The sequence below is a fragment of the Lissotriton vulgaris genome, chromosome 8 (genome assembly GCF_964263255.1).
Source record: "Lissotriton vulgaris chromosome 8, aLisVul1.2, whole genome shotgun sequence".
Classification (NCBI taxonomy): Eukaryota; Metazoa; Chordata; class Amphibia; order Caudata; family Salamandridae; genus Lissotriton; species Lissotriton vulgaris.
In genome coordinates, this window is record NC_141696.1 from 89,818,751 (window position 1) to 89,836,587 (window position 17,837).

Here is a 17,837-nt window from a genome sequence, read left to right on the forward strand (position 1 = left end):
GCGCTCAGGTGTGTGCCCTTCGTATCGCGCTAGTGCGCGATATAGTGTATGTCCCTCGCGCATGCGCAGTAGTGAGGAGCGGTCAGGCGCATGCGCGGCCGCACCGCTATTCGCGCACGCGCAGTAGCGTTAATCCTAGCATCTGACACATGCGCGCATGAGCAGTTTTGCCAGCTCGCGCTTGAGAAGCCTCTCTAATGCCTCGGATCCGGTAATGGATTCATAACGAGGTCGATTTCGGGGCATGGTTTTGGGCGCATGGGGCACATGGTTGCTCTCTGGTATTGGGTTAACAGAAGCCCTTTCTTTATTATTTTTGCCACTTCATTGGAGGCAGTGTTGTAAGTGGTCACACATGTTGTGGGTTGTGTATCACTCTCTTTGGTGACGTCTTCAAGTAGTGCGTCACGATTCTGGTTTCTGGCCCTCTTCTGGGTGCGCCCAAAACCATGCCCCGAAATCGACCTCGTTATGAATCCATTACCGGATCCGAGGCATTAGAGAGGCTTCTCAAGCGCGAGCTGGCAAAACTGCTCATGCGCGCATGTGTCAGATGCTAGGGTTAACGCTACTGCGCGTGCGCGAATAGCGGTTCGGCCGCGCATGCGCCTGACCGCTCCTCACTACTGCGCATGCGCGAGGGACATACACTATATCGTGCACTAGCGCGATACGAAGGGCACACACCTGAGCGTGATAACGACCCGCAAATGCGAGTCTTTCCACCATTACTCTTCTCTCCAGGTGCCCTCACTTACGCAATTGCCTTCAGTATAAAAACCGGCAACAGCAGCCATTCACTACCGGTTCTGCGAAGGAGGCACAACAGGTCCCACGCCGGTACTGGCCAGAAATCCTGTGAGTATGCTGACCATCTCTACAATAGGTAAGCGCTACCTAACTTTCTCCTACAGGTCTCCTAACCCTAGTGGTCCTACCTTTGTCTCCCAAATAGGGCCACCCCTTGCCACTTCAATAACCTTGGAGCAAAAGCAAGCCAAAAATAGCGTAAGACATGGTCCTTGCGCCTTAAACTTTTCACAATTTCACTACTGCAGTATATTATACCGCTGTTTTAATCACTTCACTCTCGAAGTTCTAGTGCGATCTCACAATAATGGTACCACCAGTATCATTACACTTGAGCCGCTCATAGCCTGCACTCTACCGCTATTTAGCCGGCTGTCATAACAGATGATCAATACTTCCTAGTGACTCTTTTTCTCCCATGTTTGTTTTGTCCCTGTCTTTTCATGTTAAATGTACAGGTGATCTTGAGAAGGGAATCCCCCCTCTCACAGTTATATACACTTTAGGGCGTGTAGACACATAGACTACACTACACAACCCCTATTTTTAACTACACATATTTTACTGTCCTGAAGAAAGCCAGATTAGTAATAAGGCACTGGCTGAAACATGTTGACACTCTAAGGACGTAGGAGGTCGTAACCCGCCTCTAACGTCCCACAGCCCTAATTTTAACCGCTGACGGTGGCCCATTTAATAAAGTATCCTCACCCCAGGGACCTCCGCCAAGCCGTTTTAACCTCAAATACCAAAACACCCTTCACCGCACACACAGTGACATACCTGCTCCGCTGTAATCAGGCGTCGAAGCACACGGGACACGCTAGGTGTCACTGGGTGGGCCCGATGATGAAGCATGCCACCAACTAGGTTGGTGGGTGAGGGCTTTCTAAAGACACCTAACAGGTGCCACCACTAATTGGCAAAACAATACTGAGTCGCTATGACAATAACAATATTAATGTCATACTAACCCCATCCCTAGCTAGTCTCTTTTCGAGTTACTGACACACTATACATCTGACAACAGACATGTGGACCAGTGGCGCAGGCTCTGATTACATGTGCATCACTGCACACTGGGTCTCTTTTTCAGGGGTTAAAGCAAAGCTAAACGCAGGTGTTGACCCGGACCAAGTTTTCAAAGCTGCTCGGAAACATGCAACACTAGCCATGTTTGGTTTGGAGAAACGTCACACAGCACAAAACATTTTGGATGAGTTTAACACAAAGGTCCTTGACTGGCTGTCCCCAAAAAAATGCCAGATTGGTTATGTTTCCACGGATAATGGCACCAATGTAGTTAAGGCCATGGAGCTGGGTCACTATTTCAGAGTGCCGTGTTTGGCGCACTGTATAAACCTGGTTGTCAAAAAATTCTTGAGTGATAAAGAGAGTCCAGCGTACGAGGTGGTGGAGACCTGCCGAAAAATGTGCAACCATTTCAGCCATTCTTTTAAGGCCCGGAAGCATCTGAGGAGCCTGCTACATGACCGTTGAATGCCAGTGAAAGCACTCATCCAGGAGGTGGTAACACGTTGGAACTCAACCTTCTACATGCTTGAGCGTCTGTATGAGCAGTATATGGTACTCAATCAATATTTCTTAACACAGGGTACAGCTCAGAGGATGGGTGCGGAGCAATGGCACATAGTTAAAAGCCTGCCACGCATGCTTCGTCCTTTTGAGGTCTTCGCGCGTTCAGTCAGCAAGGAGGACTGTAATTTGGGAAAAGCTATCCCATTGTTGTACATGCTGGAGCACCAACTGAAGGAGGTGTGTTCTGTGTTTCAAAAAGATGAAAAAAACAAAGACCCTTTTAATTTGGCGGAGAAATTATTAGAGCGCCTACGTGGTGATGAACGTCTTAAAATGATCCACTAAGAACAGCATTACATTTGTGCTACTATTCTGGATCCACGCTACAAAAAGGCGCTGGCAGGCCAAGCATTCTTTCCTTTTGATGATGAACATGTTCCAAAGTACAAACGTTGGCTAGCCCTGTCAGCCAAGAGGTTTGAAAGAGAACGGCAGAAAATTGAAGGAAAAGGCAGTACATCAGCATCAGCAGGCCATCCCCAGTCAAAACAATCCACTTCTGCACCTGTGGCTGTGGCACAAGTGACCTCTCAGCCGTAAAGACACCGGCAACCGGATCATCTGCACCAGACACAACAGAAACATTGGAGGCTGAAGAGGATTGGCTGGCTCGGCTTGGGTTTGGTTTGGTTCTCAAAAGGTCACAGGCACAGCAACAGCTAAGCAAAGTGGAGGAACCTTGGATGAGGACCTTGAGTCGATGGTGAAGGACTATCTGAATGACTCAACAGAGGTCTATGTTAATGTTGACCCATTGGCGTATTGGCATGGGAAAAAAGAATTGTGGCCACAGCTCTCCAACCTGGCTTTAAACTACTTGTCTTGCCTACTCGCAAGCGTGTCTTCTGAACGTGTTTTCAGTGCTGCTGGTGCCATTGTAACTCCCAAACGGAGCCGCCTCTCGCCCAAAAATGTGGAGAGGGTAACAATGATCAAGATGAATTAGCACCTCATACCACCAGATTACAAAGTACGAGAAAGCACGCCGGATGAAGACGAGGTGGAAGGCAACGTAGATGAGGGAATTTCAACTCTGTCAGGTGACACTGAGCTCACCCTGCCTGAATTCGCAGAGTATGAAGACGAAGCCCTATTCTTATTCCTGGACCTTAACACCGAGCCCTGAAAATGAGACAATGAATCAATAACTTTCTTTTTCGTCCTTATTCACTTTCATTCCTGTGTGTCTGTGTTTCTTTGTTGTACACAGTTAATATAATTCAAACTTTTATCAACTAATCACAAAAACAAGCCCATCAGCAGAACTGTCTTCACTTGTTTGCTTATTGATTTGAAGGTGCCGCAGTCTGCATTCCTCAGGTTCACAAGTTCAGAAGAACATGCTCCTCTATCCTCCTCCTCCAGACTCCTATTTCCATCAAAGCAGAGGGCTGGATTACACCCAATGAAGAAAGACTCAGCACTTGTGGGGTGTTCTACTTCTTTGCGGGTGAGTTGACGGCTCTGGGGCCATTGCTGGGAAGCTCCAATACCGGATAAAAGTGGTTTGGACCAAATCGGAGGCGGAATTTTTTCATTGTTTTTGCTGACTTGCTTGCCTTTGAGGGGCTCTTTGGGGGGTTCCGGTTGTTTGTGGGTGGGTTTATGGCCTAGCTACACAGCGCGTTTGGACCGAAGGCCGAGAAATATTGTAAGTGTGAGATTTTGCTTTTGGGCTGTTTGGGGGTGTTGTGCTTTTTGGCGGGTGGGTTGGCGGGTCTTGGGGCATTCCTGGGAAGGTGTAATACCGGATAGAAGTGGTTCGGACAAAATCCACGCTGATTTTTTTTGTTGCTATTTCTGACATTTTGCTCAATGTAGTGTTTTCGGGGGCCTGTTTGGGCGGCTTCCTGGTGTTTGTGGGTGGGTGTTTTTGCTGACTTGCTTGCCTTTGCGGAGCTCTTTGGGGGGTTCCGGCTGTTTTGTGGGTGGGTTTCGGGGTCTAGGAGCACTGCTGGGACACTCTAATCTTGATTGCATTTGCTTTTCAGGAAATCGGTGGTGGTAAACTGGAGTTATGGCCTAGCTACACAGCACGTTTGGACCGAAGGCCGAGAAATATTGTAAGTATGGGATTTTGCTTTTGGGCTGTTTGGGGGTGTTGTGCTTTTTGGCGGGTGGGTTGGCAGGTCTTGGGGCATTTCTGGGAAGGTCTAATACCCGATAGAAGTGGTTGGGACAAAATCCACGCTGATTTTTTTGTTGCTATTTCTGACATTTTGCTCAATGTAGCATTTTCGGGGGCCAGTTTGGGGGGCTTCCTGGTGTTTGTGGGTGGGTTTCGGGGTCTGGGAGCCCTGCTGGGACACTCTAATCTTGATTGCATTTGCTTTTCAGGAAATCCGTGATGGTAAACTGGAGTTATGGCCTAGCTACACAGCGCGTTTGGACCGAAGGCCGAGAAATATTGTAAGTATGAGATTTTGCTTTTGGGCTGTTTGGGGGTGTTGTGCTTTTTGGTGGGTGGGTTGGCGGGTCTTGGGGCATTCCTGGGAAGGTCTAATACCGGATAGAAGAGGTTGGGACAAAATCCACGCTGATTTTTTTTTGCTATTTCTGACATTTTGCTCAATGTAGCGTTTTCGGGGGCCTGTTTGGGGGGCTTCCTGGTGTTTGTGGGTGGGTTTCGGGGTCTGGGAGCACTGCTGGCTATGGATACTTTACTTTGCAAGAGGTTTGAAGCAAATCCATGGTGGCAGAGGATAGTTAGGGCCTAGCTGCAGAGCGCGCGCGTAATGATTTGGAAAATTGGCAAAAAAAAAGTCCCCATTTTTGTACTTTTGCTCTTTGGCTGTTTGGGGGTCTTCTACTCGTTTTCTCCTGGGTTGATGGCTCTGGGGCCATTGCTGGGAAGCTCTAATACCGGATAAAAGTGGTTTGGACCAAATCCGAGGCGGAATTTTTTGGGTGTTTTTGCTGACTTGCTTGCCTTTGAGGAGATCTTTGGGGGGCTTCCTGGTGTTTGTGGGTGGGTTTTGGGGTCTGGGAGCACTGCTGGGACACTCTAATCTTGATTGCATTGCTTTTCAGGAAATCCGTGGTGGTAAACTGGAGTTATGGCCTAGCTACACAGCGCGTTTGGACAGAAGGCCGAGAAATATTGTAAGTATGAGATTTTGCTTTTGGGCTGTTTGGGGGTGTTGAGCTTTTTGGCGGGTGGGTTGGCGGGTCTTGGGGCAATCCTGGGAAGGTCTCATACCGGATAGAAGTGGTTGGGACAAAATCCATAAAGAAAAGCCTTTTGCCACTTTTTGTAACTTAGGGTTCATTAGGGTTAGCCCTAGCAGCAGGATTGCATGTGTTTTTGGGGTGTTCTAGATTTTTGCAACTGAGTTCTGGGGTCTTAGAGCACTCGTGAGAATGTGTAATTTTGGTTGCAAGTCATTTGAAGAAAATCCATGGTAGGAAAGGGGGGATTTGGCATAGTTAAACAAAGCCTCTGCCACTATTCTTAACTTAGGGCTTGTTAGGGTTAGCAGTATTTCTATTGCATGTGTTTGGCTGGGGGGGTTTTCGAGTCTTGGAGCGATGCTGGCTATGGATACTTTTGCTTGCTTGCACGTGGTTTGAATACAATCCACGGTGGGTAAGGGGGTATTTTGGCCTACTTTTACTTTCGAAGTACGTTTTGTCACCAGTTTTCTGCTAGGCCTCGTTTTTTAGATCTGATTGGGGGTCTTCTACATTTTTGCAACTGGCTTTAGTAAGGGTCTGGGTGGAAGCACTGCTGGTAAGGTCTAATTTTGCTCTAAAACACAGTTTACAGAACACCTAGCTTGAGGGGAAAGATCCGCTAAATTAATTCGCCCATACTTATTTATCCTTGAAAAGGTGACTCAGACAGAGTACGCACTTTCAAAAATGTTGTACTGTCTATTAGGAAAATCAAAGTGTGACTTTTTGCACTACACAGCGTACATACCTTATATTTATTTATCAGTGCTGTTTTTCGTTCAATAATTACAGGCCGGGTTTCAGTCTACAATGGGGAAAAAAGGATGGAGTCAGGCTTCACATTAGCGAGCCGTAATTCAGCATCCGCCAGGCAGGCAGTGTACAGGGTGTTTTCTGGTCACCAACATTGATGGACGAAGCGTCAGCTGGAATGGAGGAGTGCCGCTAATAAGAGGAATTGTTTGCTGCATGCAACTTACTTACCAAATTCAGCAGGACAACTACAACAATACAGATACAGTATCCATTATTTTATTCAATGAGTGTGTGTGACTGCATTTCTTGGATCTCTCTCTGCTTCTAAATTGATCCCTACAGCCATTCTATATGTTTTACTTCGGCTATTTTTTTAACCTAATTTAATGTAGCCCTGTACTGTCGCATTCTGGCATTCACGGTTGTCGAAAATACTACTTACTTTTCTGTAACAATGTATTCAGTAGTGCATGCACTTCCTTTATGTCACGTAAAAGATTTATTGTTAGCTTTGTAACTAAAAATTTCTTTATGTTCAATTATTGTTTGTCCATGCTGTGCTTTTTTTTTTCTCTCAACAAAACCTACCCAAAAAGAAACCCCCATTCCTATCCAACTTTCAAACCCTAACCCTCTTCCCCAGGGTTGTGTGGTTTTGCTTGATGTGTGACTAACTGACATCAATAATTCCACACACTTGCTGGGGTGGCTAAGGTCATAGCAACAGGCTGGTGAAGGAATCCGAGGATATATTCTAGACCTACTCAGCTTCAGTACTATTTCTTGTAGTATTAGCCAATGTCAAAGAAATCCTATGCAAGTACAAGTTATACTATAAATACTTTACCATTTGTTAGGCTACATTGTGGCACTGTTGTAGTCTAGTGTACTGTCACCTGCTATATTCTCTATCGTACCGTTGTAATGCTACAGTAAGGACAAACCAGGTTTCATTTTCTTTTTTTCCATAGGCATGCAACTGCCACTGTGTCACACCACTAGTACCACCGCAGTGAGGACATTTCATCCACCCTGGATTGCCAACCTTATTCGCTGTTTCCCGTGGAGTCAGCCCTGGGCCTAGCCCTACTTTCAAACACAAATTACAGGTAAGATAAGCGTTTGGTTGGAGGTAGTATAATGGAGTATTAGGAGAGACGAGAGATTGACGGTAGTACTACTAAAGTCCTAGGACTATTCAGGAAAACAAACTTACTGTTAAACCCCCACTTACCAGACTCAAAAGCAGTAAAAAACAGGTATGCTCAGATAAAGTTTGAAAAAGTATATTTATATCCCTAACAAAATAATCTCCCGCAAGACCCTCCCTAACCCCAACGGTTGTCCTTTAAAAGTCCCAAACCCAACTCCTGATTCCCACCCCCCAAAAGTCTCTAAAAAAGGGGCAAGGGACACTATGGGTGGATGCTTTTGACTTTTTGGGCCAGGGCATCAAACTCCTCGCAGAGCAAGGCGTGCTCTAAGCGGATACCCTCCAACACGTTGGTAAAGTGGTGGAGCTCCTGCTGAAGGCGGGACACCCTCAGGGTACTGCGGCGCAGGCGTGCCTTGTAGTTGCAGTGGCTGTGGGAGGCAGCTGTTGTCCTTGCTGCTCGGCGTCGGCGTCGGCGTTTGGCTTTGGCAGCCCGGCTCAGTCTGGCTGGAGCACTGTGCTGGGGGGCAGCCCGTGGGGGCACGGAGGCCGATGCAGCTGACGTTGTTGTCGTGGTCGACTGCGCACTTTCGTCGTCCTCCAGGGCCACCAGCCGCCGATATTCAGCAACAGTGGCATCGATCCTCCGTTGCCGGGCCGCTCTAGCCAGCTCCTTCCTCCTTGTTGGTTTGGAAGGAGCATCTATATGAAGAAAGAAAGACATAGTCTGTAACCAATGCTCTTTAAGATTAACTCAATCATTCAGCAGAAATTTGTGTTACAGTACAACTAGCAACTTGGAAGCGCATTACATAACTATTGAGGCCAGTATCTATCTAACCTCCCACTTCTTCATCCATGCTCTAACATTAGTGGGAGTTTAAGGAACAAATTCTACGAGCACTATGGACTTCCATTGGAGTCGACTATGAAAGTACACCAGTCTTATTCTTCTTCTTGTCTCTTGTTTAGGAAAATTGGTACGTTATCTTCTGCAAGCCGGCATAATGCCAGCGCAGTGAACTTGCACCCGAGAAAAAGAGACGTACGCCATGATGAGTGACCTAGACTTGCGTTACTGTACCGGTCCAGTACATGCAGGTGGTGAAGCTCTTACTTTTCTATTACGGGTGGAACTGAGAATACTCTGTTACAAGGGCTACTGCTTAATTAATTTAACTTTCACCCTACAGTGCAAGTGAGTACTAGAAATGGAAAATGAAGAAGATAAATAATCTGATTATCTATCACTTCACATGGGATGTTTTTGCTTACATATGGGATGACTTTAGGTGCTTTGCTTTTTATTGAGTGACCAGTGATACATCCACACATGAATGACTGAGTACTACTAAACTTATTAAGAGAGGTAGGGAGTGGCCACCGTAATAACCGGATCTATGCTGTGCTTGCAATACAAACTACTGCTACTATTGATGGTAGTATTTGGACAAAATTACAACTTCTTTTCCTTGCCTTTCCTACACTGGAACGGACGTGCGGGTGCAGTGTTACATGCTCTTCAAAGTTACACTTAGTTCATCCACTAACCGTCTACTCTATCTAGATAATGGGTACTCACAAACTTTTTCTTGGGGGCTTAATTTACAGTGTAGTTTGTGGCCGAGGGCCGCACTGGTGGGGGCGGAGTCAGAGGGGGCGGGGCTAAAGCAAAACAAAAACTTGTGACCATGAGGTTGCACACAGGTCCCTGCAGCAGATGCCTTCATCCACTGAGCCACCAGACCCAGCATTTACATACATCTCTCTCCCTCCTGCTCTCCCTCCTGCCCTCCCTCTCCATCTCTCTCTCCCTCCTGCCCTCACTCTCCCTCCCCCACAGTCATCTCACTATGTGTGTGTCTGTCTGTGTCATCCTTCAGCCCGGGCTGAGACAGCTTCCTCAACTCGCACACACAGACAGCCACACCAAAGTACTTAACAGGTCTTTAAAAGACCATTAACATATTATTGAGGCTTTGTTTGTTGTAGCGCCCCTGCATCTCCACCCTGACAATCACTGCTCGCCCGGCCCCACAGAGCAGAGGCTTTGTTCTATTTCATCTCTTTGTGGCCCTGCATCTCCACTCTGCTCTGTGGGGGCCGGGGGAGCAGTGATTGTCAGAGTGGAGATGCAGGGGCGCTAACAGGTGAAATACAACAAAGCCTCTGCTCTGTGGGGGCCGGGGGAGCAGTGATTGTCTGCAAGGTCTGTGCAGCGCCAAGGAAGGCTTGCCGGGCCGCCACCGGCCCGCGGGCCGTACTATGAGTACCCCTGCTCTAGATACACATATGCTATCTAAGAGTCAGATAGTAGCATGATCCAGGTATATGGACACATACAGTTTCTGTGTCACCCACCCAGGCTGTTGTCCTTCCACCCATCATTGCTTCATCATTCACCCAGCCATGCATCTCATATTCTTTCCTTCCCAGCCACGTCTTCAATCTCAATAAGTAAGGAATATATAAGAGCTTACCTCTGCCCGCCACCACCACCGTCTCAACTCTCACAGCCGGCACTACAGCCGCCGCCTCCTCCCCTGAAGAATTGCCCTCCGCCTCCGTGTCGAGCACCACCACCTCCGCGCTGGCCCCGCCACCTACAAAGTACATTTAAGAATGTTAGAATAAACCACTCACTAGTATTTGGTCTAGGAATGAAGACATGTGAAAACAATGTAATTTGTGACTGTCTACTCGAAAGTAAAAAAAAATGTACCTTTTTCCAGGGAAGGGTGTTGTCTTGCTGGACTTTTTGGCACAACTGATGAAGGCTGGCTTTTTAACACGCACCATTTTTCTCCACACAGACAGAAGATGGACTTCTAACAACAAGATCAAGTTGAAACCAGGTGAGAGCTCGGCCCGACCACAAGAAATGTCTTCAATTAATCGTCAGCACTAACCACTTTTCCATTAGCAGTTAAACATTTAGTTTTATTATGACTTCATTTTAATAAATGTGTTTACTTTTAATAAAGCTTTTAAACTTAAATAGACTCTGTGTTTTTTGGTCCAGACTAGAGTGACTGAGCGAAAGGTTTTGCAATTTTTGCAAGCATGAGTCCGTGCCTCTGACACTTCTTAACTCTGACTCCGTACTCTTGACCTGCGTTGGATAATCATCATTGGGGATCAATCATCGATGAATTCAGGAGGTAAATGACTGTGCCACACTATGTAGTCAGTCAGTAAGGACATTGGGGGTTCAAAGTCTGTTATCACAGAAGTATGTGGAAACTCTAACAGCGCCTATTATAATTGATAAGCAATGCACTATTTATTGTCCATAGTTCTGTTTCTGCAGAAGAATTGTCCCCGCAACAGTAGTGGTATGGATTGTCCTCCTATCCAAACCAAAAGGTAGTATCTTATTCTTTCTTGGTGGTCATTCACATTTTATAGTTGGGAATTTTCAAAGCAGATAGAACACTTCAAAAGACATTATGGACAATCCCAGAGGACTGCACTAAGTTGATAGAGCTATTGCTGACAAGAATGGGAGTTTCGCCAACCGTGCAATCTTAGTTAGCTACACAGACAGACTAATAAGAATAATCTAGTAATACCACAGGGAGTCATAGTATAAGCAGGATAAGAATTTAGATACAGTCTACAAGAAGATCAAAGACGATTTTGAAAAAATTAAATGAGGAACGCTAGGAAAAATAGGTACTAGTCTAAAATGAAAACTTACTGGGGCCAGCAAAGGAGCCCTCGCCTGCCCGATCCTGGCCCTGTTCAACAGCATCCGCCGCCGCCTGCTGCTCCTGTGTCCCCTCGCCCCTGGGGGGAGCTGACGTACAACATGAAAGAATGAACAGAAAACATGGATGATTGTTGCTTGTCAATGTCAACCAAATCAAACATTTCAAAACAACAATAACTAAATATTTCCGCGAAATTATATTGATTAGGGTTAGTTTTCATTGATTTGCGGACCTGCGACTTCGAAAGTCACGTAACTCACTAAACAAAGTACTGAAAGGTTCACCTAGGACTGGCAGGCAGCAGTCCGCAGGCAAGACGCAAAGTGACAGACAAACTCCATTGTGATTTCAGTCAGATCAGTGACAACACTAACAGTTGCCTGCTACATAACCAGTCATTTAAATAGTCAAACTATCAATCCACCACCACTATTTTTCTTATTGTCAGGGGTACAAAGGAAGGGGCAGATTTAAGCCCCTTGCGGCTCTTTTGCTCCGTTCTTGCGTGACTTTTGTGACGCAGCAGCGGAACAAAAGAGGCGCTATGGTGCGGTGTATAATATTATAACAATGTGACGCATTTGGGAGATGCATCCCGTTATAAAGCCCTGCGCCATCAGTTGGCGTTCCGGCGCAAGGGAGGGCATTCCTGCGCTGGAACACATCCTAAAAGTGGCTGAGGGAATTCTACAAAATTTCAATCAGTCACCTTTAGGACAATGATGCGTCACACAAACCCTGCACCTGCTTGAAGCAGACGTACGGCTTGACCCAGCATTGGGGAGATAGGGTACCCCAGAGCATTGCTGGAGCTGCGCCATCGTTGCGAGGCAACTCCGGCAGTAAAGCTTTGGTGACGTTTTCGGCCCATGGTGCGCCGCATTGCAAATACGGCGCACCATGTTTGGTGGTGGTAGCAGGCCGCACAATTACTGGCGCATCCCTGCTACTTTGCAGGGATGCGACAGTAATTGCAATTCTGCCCCTTAGGGGCATACTTACTTACGCGTTCTGGCGCATCTCCAGAGATGCGCCAGATCAAATGCGTCATGCAAAACTACCCTTGCGACACGGCAGATGCGCCTCATTTACAATGCGGCGCGCCCTGGCGCAAGGGTAGGCACTTGCGTGACGCATCTCGTCACGTAAGAGCGGCGCATCGCTGGAGTCACGTCGCCAACGCAATGCAACTCCAGTAATGCTCAGGGCTACCCAATACTTAACATGCGGTATCAGTCCTTACGCCTGCTTCAAGCAGGCATAAGGAATTGAATTGACGTAGCAGCGTCTCAGAAGTGCCTGCGTTAAATCCTGTAGATTTCACGCAAACACTTTTGTGAGGCGCACAGCCGCCGGACCGCCCACCCTGCGTACTAGGAACGCACCCATTGTGGCGCAGGCCCATGGCTTTATAACGTGACGCATCTCCCTAGATGCGTCACGCTGTAAATGACTCGCAGGGATGCGCCACGGGTACACCGCAAGGCAACGTAAACGTGGCGCAAGGGGCTTGTAAATGTAATCTGCCCCCTAGTGTCTAGCATTACGCAGTTCAGTAAAGTACACTCATACATAATAGTTACTCAGGCCAATGAGACAACAAAATAGAAAACAAATAAGCATAGTAGCAACGCCACTGAGAAGGAGAGCAGTGCACCTGAAATGCACAGAAGATTTTGAAATATAATTTAACTACAATGTAATCGTCAGCAGCATTATTGGCTTGCTCCATGTAAAAAACAAATATTTGCAATACAACAACACAGAGCAGGAGAAAACATAGTAGTGAGTGATGAAATAGCTACTACTACTCACCAAGCCCGGGGATCTCCAAGCCGAGCTGGTCCAGCAGGTCGCGCTCCCGGTCCAGGAGGTCCGTCCAGCGGTGGGTGGCCTGGCTGTAGGTGCGCTGGACCCCGGAGAGTTGGGACATGGCCCAGCACACCTTCTGCCACCGCTTCCGGCACTCCCGGATGTTGTAGCTGGCCGCGATCCTGCCGCCACCCGCGATGGTCCTGGGCAGGTGGCGCTGGACGAAGAAGACCAGCGCGCTCACTTCCTCCGGGCTGAAGATCTCCCGTCGCGTCACCTGCTCCCCCCTCAATCGCCCGCATGCTGTCCTGGCACGGGGTCCAGGACTCCTCCTCCCCGCCGCCGCTGCGGCCCTCAAGTGCCTGGGCAGCTTCACGGCGCCTGGCTTCACCATGGTCTGGGCAGGTAAGGTAGGAAGTAGAATATTAAGAAGGAATAGGATAGGGAAGAAGAAAAGAAAAGAGTTTAAAAAAGTAGTTTAAAAGTAAACAAAAATAGCAGAAAAGACAAAAATATACAGCTAGGAAAAGAGAGGGATAGATAAGAAGCAAAATCGTTCGAAAAAAAACTGAAAACAAGCAAAGGATGGCAAAAATAGCAAGAGGATAAACACCACGCCCAGACACAGGAAATGAATGAAAAACAAGATGGCTGCCCGTTCATGAGCGCGAAAGTAAGTTTGCACGCGATTTTCCTCGCGATCTCGAGCGAACTTGTATTCGCAATGCGTTTACTTCGCGAGATTATACATAGTGGGCGGAAACGGAAATACGTCATGCAAACAAAATGGCCGCGCCCGTACTCGACCTTGGGGTAAATTCACTTGTTGCGCTGCAAGCGGCTCGCGAATACTGCAAAAAACATCGTGAAATAACACAACGCAAAAAAATATAAAGCTCATTCGCACGAATTGGCGGCTTCCGCGGTCGGTTTCGCACGACGCCGAGCCTCGCGAATAGCGCAAAATTACCGAAAAACGATTTTTGCAAAAGCAAAACCAATGAGCAGGTGCAAAAGGTCAATCTCATGATTTGTAACGATTCCCTGTAGTGCTTCCTGAGGGGGCCCTCCAGAATTTGGTTGCCTACTTGCAACTATTGTGTGACCCTGCTCTGACCTTAACTGTATGCCACAAAGGTCCTGATTTACAGCTAAGGGAGTAGACAAGCAGGTGCCAGGCTGGAACTTCAAATTCAGTGACACATTAATTAGCCCCTAATTCATTATTGTCAGTTGGGGCAGGGCAGGTGTTGTTAATAAACTAACCCTAAATTAATGCATGTCAGTTGAAGCAGGGCAGGTGTGCTTGCTTTCCCCCCCCATCTTCTACAGTGATGATGAACCAGAGGGTGGCATTGATGTAACAGAGGGTAGCATGGGTGAAAGAGAGGCTGGCAGTGGTGAAACAGAGGGTGCTGGGAGGCTGTGATGATGAACCAGACGTAGAAACAACATAGTCGCGACCGTTGCGAGCCGACAAGTAAGTTCGCAATTGCGAACTAGTACCAAATCCTCGCGAACTGGCAGAAACCCTTGCGAACACAAAAAAATTAAAAATCCGCAAATTCGCGAGAATTCGCGGATTTTGCGGATTGCGAGTTTGCAAATTCGCAATATTCGCGAACACCAGATTTGCAAAATTCGCCCATGCTTAGTTAATGTACGCTGGTCCTTGGCTGTGTGGAGCCTTGTGTGCATGGGTTAGCAGCTTGAATTGGCATCTCTTCTGTATGGGGAGCCAATGGAGTTGCCTGAGGAGGGGTGTGATGTGGGTTCATTGGGGAAGGTCAAGGATGAGTCTGGCTTCAGCATCCTCTATGGTTTAAAGTCTCTGAACTAAGTGTACGGTTATTCCTACATAGAGAGGTTTGTAATAGTCCAGTTGGCTGGTGATAAGGGCTGTCCCATGGTGCGCTCCAAGTTAAGGCATTGCCACTTAAAGATCTTACCTAGAAAATGCAGAATGAGGAAGTAGGTGGAAGAGACTGTGTTGATTTGTGATTTTATGGTGAGATAATTAGCAATAATGATTCCAAGGTTTCTGCCGTGGTCAGCTGGTATGGGTCCTAGGTCTGCTGACCACCAGGAGTGGTTCCATGGGTTTCTGTAGTTGAAAAAGATCCGTGTTCAGCTGCAGGCAGTTGTCCTTCATCTAGTCGGCGATGCTTGCCATGTATCTGTTTAAGTTGATCCAGGTGATGGTAGGGGTCATATGTGAGAAAGAGGATAAGCTGTGTGTTTTCTGCAAAGGATATTATGTTGAGACCATGATATCTGACGATGTTGGCCAGTGGGGTCCTATTTGCATTCAAGAGTGTAGGGTGAGGGATGAGCCCTGAGGGACACCGCAGATGATATCTTTTAGTTTAAAGGTGAAAGGTTGTAGGCAGACCCTCTGTGTGTTTCTGGTGAGGAAGGAGGGGATCCATCTGAGTGCCGATGTGGTTGAGTCATTCAATCAGAGTGTGTTGGGATGTGGGGTAGAAGGCAGCTGGGGGCTCGAGGAGGATCAGAGCTGTTGTTTGTCCTTGGTCCATGAGAATTTGGATGTCGTCGGTAGCTCTGATTAGGGCAGGCTTGGTGCTGTAATTTCTGCAGAAGTCATATTGGGACGCATCAAGTAGTTGTTTCTGCTCCAGATGTGTTGTCAGTGGCTTGTTGATAGTATTTTCCAGTACCTAGGCTAAGAATGAGAGTAAGGAGATTTTCTAGTCATTTTTGAGTTCTTTGGGGTCGAAGGACGGTTTTTGAGTAGTGGTCTAAATTTGCGTGTTTCCAGGCATTGGGAAATGTTGCGGTGGTGTTTGAGGAGTGAGTTCCTTGCCAATCTTTTTGTCTCTGAAGTTGAAGATTTGGTGTGGGCAGGGTTGTGTGGAAGCTCCCGATTGGATGGATTTCATGATGTTAGTGGTGTACTGGGTGGAAAGGTGGTTCCAGGAGATCAGTCTATGGTTCATGTTGGTTGCCCTGAGGCATATCTGTTGAGGAAGTCTGTGGGCACAGGTTGGAATTTGAAGTTTCTTTATATGGTTGTGATCTTATCATGGAGGAAGTCATGAGGTTGTTGCATAGCTCTTGGGAGGGTGTGATGATGTTTTCGCTGGCAGTGGGGTTAGAGAATTCCTTAACAATGTAGAAAAGTTCTTTGCTGCTGTTTCCGCTGGTTTTCAATGCATGCAGAAAGGGCTGTCTTCTTTGTTGCTCTCAGCATGTGGTGGCAAAAATAAAACCCAAGTTCTTGAAGGATGCCCGCTGTATGTGTCCTCTCTGGCATGCCATCTCCTCTCCAGCTGTTTGCTGTCGTGTTTCACTGTTCTGAGTTCCTGGGTATATAAGATAGCCATTTTGAAGGAGCTTCTCTCATTGTTGCTCTTGACAGGGGTGATGCTGTCAGCGCAGTTGGTGATCCAGGCATTGAAGATATCAATTCCGTGTTCCAGGTCACTGGTGGCAACTGGCTTGTAGGTATTGAGGGTATCCGCCCTCTGAAATTTTGCTCCAGAAGTGGTGTGGGGTGTTAGCCAACTTAAGGTGGCTGTGTGCGGGCTGGAGATACTGAGGTGGATGATGGAGTGATCAGTGAATGTAAGTTCTGTGACATGGCTGTATTTCATGAGGTTGCTGGACGTGAAGATGATGTCCAGCGTGTGTCCTGAGTGATTTCGCGTGAGGTCGCATATAATCTGAGTCAGTCTGAGGCTGCACATACTGTCAATGAATGAGATATTGTTGCTATTGTGGGTCATCGATGTGGAAGTTGAGGTCACTAAGGAACACGTAGTCCTTGGAGTCTAGGGCTAGGGGCTCCATGAAGCCTGCAATGGTGAGGGAGAAACTGGAGCTTGGGTCCAGGGGTCGGAATGCGAGTGTGCCTCTGATGGTGGCATTGTCATCAGTGTCTAGCTTGAAGTTGAGGTGTCCATAGGAGTGGTGATACTGTTGGTGCTGGTGCATTGTATGATCTCCTTTTGGATGATGGCTGTGCCCCCTCCCGGTTTGTTGGTGTGGTCCTAGTGAGTGATTTTATATCCGTTGGGGATTGCTGTGGCAATGTCAGGGGCAGATGCGGGGTTGAGCCTGGTTATGGTGAGGAAGATGAAGTTGGGTGTGAGGTTGGCGATGAGGTGTCATAGCTTGGTGGAGTGCTTGCACATAATACACGTGTTCAGTAATAGGCAGTGTGTTGCTTCTGGTGTGGTGTGGCAAGAGGTCAGCATAGTGCTTTGCGGCGTGACAGTGGTAGTGCTGGTGCAGGATAAGGTGCATCTGGTGCAGGAGTCCTACCTGGGTCGTCTTGTGCTCAGGGCACAGAGAATTTGGCGTCATTCCTACGGGTGAGCTGGGAGTCAGAGGTCCTGGCTCTGGGTGCAGTACCGGGGCAGACTGGTGCAGAGAGCCTTGACTTTGAAGCATGCAAGTGACGCTTCCGCTCTGTGGTCTCCAATAATTCTGGGATGAGAGAGGGGCACTTGCTGGTCGTGGGAGGGGCTATGTTGGAGGTGGTAGAAAGGTACAGCGATCAGGATAGGGGTTTGGCAGGAGGTGGGAAAAACAGGCATCAAGTAAAGCATAAGAACATAAATAAAGGCACAATAATCAAGTAGCAGAATTAGCTCAAGGATTAAGCCAAAAGAATAGCACAGTCAGAAAGAAAGCACAAATTAAGCAGCCGTATTGGCACAAGAATTAGGCAAAGAGAATAGCGAACAAAAATAAAAAGACTTAGGGAGCAGAATTGGCGAAGCAGTGCGAGGGCTGGCAGCACATCGGAGAGCTGGGTCTGGGAACTGCACTCTTAGAAAGACAGAACAACATGAGAA

At 47.4% G+C, this 17,837-nt stretch overlaps 1 pseudogene; it reads right to left on the reverse strand.

The window, feature by feature from the left end:
* Nucleotides 1-16,724, reverse strand: part of LOC147693474 (uncharacterized) — a 29,826-nt pseudogene extending 13,102 nt beyond the window's left edge.
* Between the last annotated feature and the right edge of the window lie 1,113 nt (nucleotides 16,725-17,837).